At 38.6% G+C, this 5943-nt stretch overlaps 1 pseudogene; it reads left to right on the top strand.

The window, feature by feature from the left end:
• Positions 1–5380, top strand: LOC139782453 (T-box protein 2-like; annotated as a pseudogene).
• The last annotated feature ends 563 nt before the right edge of the window (positions 5381–5943 follow it).

The following is a 5943-nucleotide window of genomic DNA, read 5'->3' as shown; positions in this document are numbered from 1 at the left end:
TTCGATAATTTGTATATGACAATTAAAATTAAATCCATATAATTAATTGCATCTTTAAGCTTATCGGTTAAATGAGTTTTGATAAATGATAGCATTCATCTTGTGTTTTTACTAAATCTAGAATTTATTGGTACCTACAGTATATGATGATGAATAGTTTACAAAAGAGTACTTTTTAATGAAAAGTAGATTACAGCGGATATACTGAATAGTCCGAGCTTGTGAAAATATCGTTTTGTTAATAATACCATATAAATGTAATTTTCAAAAAAGGCAAAAAAAGGCGCCAAATACACATTTATAATATATACATTAATGATACGCGAGATTCACTTACGTTTACAAGCTAAACGTCTATTGTTTTCTATATTGTATACATTGAGTATAATTATGTATTTTTATTTTGATATTTAAAGGCGCACATTATGTCATCGGTTGAAGTTCGGCCGAAACAGTCGTTTATTATAAGTTTTAATACGATATCGTAACACGCGATTTGGCGTAAAAACGTGAGTTTTCGTTACCGCAGAGAGAGAGAGAGAGAGAGAGAGAGAGAGAGAGAGAGAGAAAGAGAAAAATCTCGAGATTCCGCGTGTACATGGATTTTTACGTAAATTTAACATTGTAATGACTTAACGCATTTTTATTTATCGATATCTTTTTTCTATATTTGTAAAGTGTGTACAGAAGAATGGTGCACGGAAAGAACGGTTTTGCTGAAGTATCAAAAAATTTAGCTAGATACAGATCTGAAAATAATTTTGTTGCATCATCAAAATAATTATGTAAAACAATCAAACTGATTACTAAAATATCAAAATTTTTACAGCATTATAATTATACTTCAGCGACCTACTATAATTATTTTAATGGTGCAACAAAATTATTTTCAGACAGAAAACCGTTCTTTCCGTATGTGTAGATTAAGGGCGTGCATTTCCATGATGCGTGAATAAGAAACTCTGCAAGTCTCTGGCTTTCGTTTGCGCTTCACAAAACCGAATTTTGTACCCGTACTAACATTATCAACAATTTTTGCGTGGTCGACGTTACTTTGTACATGAGCGTGAATAAATTGCATGTTATCTTTTTTAACCCTAGGTATACACAGTCTTATTTTGTCTATACACTTATACACTGTAGGGTCTCGGAGACCTCATCCCATTGTCATCGTAACTTCAGCAAAAATAAATTTCAGTTTATTTATTTATTTTTTTAATCGATCAAGAATACATCAAGGAATAGGCCCATAATGCATAAAAGTCGATTGAATTAAAGAGTTCCGAGATATACGAGTAAAAAGAAAATAATATATGAGACAAAAGTTTCTACGAGCGCGAAAAAAGGAAGCTGGGCTGGGGTCTTGGAGACTTCACTGTGCATACCTAGGGTTAATAAGCAGCACTGTGCTGCTGCATTCTCGATGCTGCATAGCAACGAAGAAATCGATATAATTCATATTTTTATTTTAAAAACCGTATATATGCAGTACACGGAAAGAGCGGTTTTGCTGAGGTGTCTGGGAGTTTGGCTAGGTGCGGATCTGAGAATAGTTTTGTTGGTCCATCAAAATAATTGTGTAGAACTTAAACTGATTGCTGAAATGTCAAAATTTTTTACAGAATTATCATATTTCAGCGACTTACTATAGTTGTTTCAATGGTGTAACGGGGTTATTTTCAGATCTGTAGATCTGGCTGATTTTTTGGATACTCTAGCAAAACCGTTCTTTCCGTGCACATATTTTTATCAGGGTCTAAATATCGCTAATATATATCACTAATGTAAAATGTACATAAAAGAAGCCAGTTGTTGCCATTTGTACACGCATTAACCTAATAATTTCTTCGTCTGAACGTTGTTGGAATATTATCGAATCATTAGAGAATCTTAATATCTTGAGTTCGACTGATCGAGATTCAGCGGAAAGGCAAATATGTATAATATATGAGAAGCTTGAAGAAGTGCAGGATGTCTCTACTGAGATTACCCGGAAAAGGAACAGACAGTATTTGAACATTTTTAACCTTTTAGGGGCCTGTGTACATAATTATGTTATAAAAAAAAAACAAAAAAAACAAAAGAACAAAAGAACAAAAAAAAACAGAAAAACAGAAAAGCAAAAAAACAGAAAAGCGAAAAAACAGAAAAGCAAAAAAACAGAAAAGAAAAAAAAACAAAAAAAAAACAAAAAACAAAAAACTAAAAAACTTTTATCAGGGACGTCTTTTAAGACTATCTTATAAATTATAACATTTTACTCCAACGGGGTCGATATGTGGCCCCTAAAGGGTTAAAGAAAGAAAAAGTTAAATGGATTAACAACGCGTAATGAGTTAATATTTATTTTAACTGGTTCAGTAGATTAGTGTGATTATGGCATTTAAAATTATTACTTGAACGTTATTTGTTACCTTATATATTACCTTTTGTCAATCGTGGCAGAAAGGGCAAAAGGTTCATGGACACATAGTTGTCTCATGTGTTGGCGCCGAACGACCGACGACACATATACTTCGCCTAGTTTCGGCGGATTGCACTGATCCCGTTTTGTGGTAGGTCACTGGTAGGCGAGAACCGGTCGTCTCAGTTCCATTCTACAACTGCACGTGATTTCGACGTTCGTTTTGATAATTTCCGTGTTTGCCTTATACCTTACACCGACGGTGTCGGAGAAGAAACGTCGATCATCGGAGATGTTTCTTCAGGATCCAAACAACGCACTGATGCTCCTGGAACTGAATATGCAACTGGCATCGCCACTTTTCGCGCAGTCACCAACCGCTCTACAACGCAAATTAGGTGAGAGGATGAATTTAAGCGAATGGGTATTTCAACCCATGCTTAATCGAAACATCTGGCAGCAATTCTACGAGAATAATACAGAAATGATAATTACCAAGAGCGGTCGGCACATGTTTCCGTCCGTTCAGAATCTGAACTTCAGATAAACGTAAGCGGTTTGGAGAAACGTGAGAATTATTATGTCCTCATGGAGATAGCACCGGCCTCCGATCGCCGCTACAAGTACTGTGGATACCAGAACGGGGGGAAGAACAGCAATATGGGTGGCTGGAGTTTTACGGGGCCGGCAGAGCCGCAACAGCCCTTCGGCTATAGGATTTATAAGCATCCCGAGAGTCCGGCAACGGGGAGCCACTGGATAGACAATCCGATCAGCTTCAATAAATTGAACGAACAACATCAACGACCCCAATAATAACGTGGTATTAACATCGATGCACAAATACGTTCCTAGGATCTGGATAGTCCGTTGCTTCGATGCGAAGAACTACAACGAGCTCTTTTCTCATCCAACCGCGTTGTTTGCTTTCAAAGAGACGGAATTTATCGCGGTGACGGCATACCAAAACGAGAACATCACAAAGTTGAAGATCAATAACAATCCATTTGCGAAGGGTTTTCGCGAGACGGGTCAGTCACGGTTCAAGCGAAAGCATCATTCGATCGATCATCAGGCCCAATCGGATTCCAGTCCCGACGAAGGGGTCTCATTGATCTACGACTCCGAATCGAATCAGCCGAACGACCTTCCCCTTAAGGGTTCCAAGCCCATTAAAGCATATGATTTTCTTTCACTTTAGCCGGGGAGTCGAAGTTGGCCGGCCTTGCAACGTGGGAGATGCGGACGCGAATCCCGCCACCGTTGCGAGTCGATCCCCGGCGCCGGGAATGCTTGAAACGCAGTGCCCGTGCACTGTGTTTGACACAGATGGACATCCATTCACGAAATAATTTATTACCATTTATTTCTATTTTAATTTAACACGGCTACTGGGGGCAAGTCTCGTCGAGACCGTGGACATGTTCGGACGTGTTTTGTCCTGAATAATATTTGAAGATTGCTGATGCAATCAACGCCGAGTTTGGATTGAATCTTTCGAGTTTGTATTTATTATTTTCGACTTGTTCTTGGCCGTTATGTGATTCTAAGGAGGATTAGGTGCCATAAAATTTCCAAAGAAGAAGAAGAAAGCTATAGGGGGCCACGGCTACTCATGGCATGAGTCTTGTGCGTCAAGAGGCCTAATCGTTTCTATACCCGATAACTAGCGCCTACTCTCGAGGAGACAGCTACGCAGTCACTGGGTGTCTCCGCACTAACCGAGTCATCAATCTCGCATCGTACGTGCAGTGCCTGGACCATCCGAGAACCCGGGCGTGAAGATTCATTCTTGACTTCTTCACATTTACTGCGTGTTGGGGAGCAAACGGATTGACAGCCGAAAGCTTCTCAGATAACCGTGCTTTTCCTTGGGTCCACAACTCACCGCAGTACTTGGGCCCATATCACTACATGCTCTTAGAGGCGCAGTCAGATCGCTATTAACGCCACTTCGTTACTGCAGAACGCGCTGCCCAGCCGACATCATATCTTGCGACCGAGCCGTACTGAATCGGAACAGCCCCATTGCAGTGGTCCAGCGAGACTACTGGGAGGTGAGCGCATGACTTGACTGGGAGAGGCTATATATTCGCATCACCAGACCAGTAACTGACTCTGATCCCAGGTCCAAAGATACTCGTGCAGAGAATCAAGGGCCTAAGACAGCCTGACTTCTCCGATACAATACGACAGTGCTCGCACCAGCGTAGTTTTCAGGCCAATTGAATCTTTGGATTCTAACACGCATTCGCCACTTTTTTCGCGTTCTTTTCTGCCACGATTTACAAAAGGTAGTAGTCTTGCCACTGTTCGCAATGCGGACTCAATATGTCGTTAATTTAACTACAATAAAACAATGTTAATTTAATTATTAATTTGACTAATCAATGGAGTTAAAATAACATTCTTTGTGTTAAAATAATAAATTTTGACGCACACAATTAAAAAGAACAAAATGTTATTTAACTCAAGGTATTGGTTTAAATTTTATCTTTTAATATTTAATAGCGTAGAGACAACTATAGTAACTATACCATTTTGATTTATATAGAGTATATAGACTAATGATTATATGTATAGAATATTTTGTAATTAATTGTAATTGCAAGCCGTTTTATCATACACTGTAAATCCAAGTGTTTTATTTCTACACGCATAAACGTTTAAAAATGATACATTTGATTGAAGTTCGTTTTACATGTTTTGTTGCGTGTTAAATCAACACGTTTAACCGTATTAATATGTTCAACCGTGTTAAATGGCATTCAAAACGACAAGAAATGTGTAAGAAGAGCTTTAGTTAAAATAACACACTTGGATTTGCAGTGAATTAGCCGTATAGAAAAAGAATTTCTCATTATTTCATAAAATTATACATTCTTTTTTAAATGAAAGAAAGTTACGCACGTTGCACGTAACTTTCTTCAACTTTTTAATACGCCACCATGAATGTCTGTACTCGATGCAACAAATTATGCGTTTTACTCGTTGATGTTGTTTACGATAATCTTATCGTTGCATCTTTAATCGATTATACGCCTATATATCGATGCTGCGAGATTTATATCAATATTACTCGTATAACGAACTCCCTCCGTGAATATATCTCCGATTTAAGGTCGATTTAGACATAACCGTGCCGTGCCCGTACCGTTTACGGACAGAAAGATTTAGGCTCGTTTCACACGTAGGTATCCGGCACCGGACTACCGATGCCGGGTATCCGATCGATTTTCTTTGTTTTCACAAATCGGCTATCGGATAAACGTGTAAATGCTCCCATATTAATCCATACACTTCGCGATCGGATACCCAGCGTCAGTAGTCCAGTGTCGGATACGTGTGAAACGGGGCTTAGTCGAATTTCATCCGTTGCATCTTCGAATATCTTTTTAACTAGTGGTCGGATCGCTACTAGTTAGTAGTAGAGTTGCAGGCGTTTTGATGGGAGTTTTAAGAAGATATTCGACTTCGAAGGTCTGCCATGAATGTCATTTGCGTTTTGATGACTTTTTAAAACAATTCTAAGGTTTTGC

This window comes from Temnothorax nylanderi, unplaced genomic scaffold (genome assembly GCF_030848795.1).
Source record: "Temnothorax nylanderi isolate EJ_2023f unplaced genomic scaffold, tnyl_v1.0 TNYL_tig0414_pilon, whole genome shotgun sequence".
NCBI lineage: Eukaryota > Metazoa > Arthropoda > Insecta > Hymenoptera > Formicidae > Temnothorax > Temnothorax nylanderi.
This window is presented reverse-complemented; position numbering and strand designations above follow the sequence as displayed.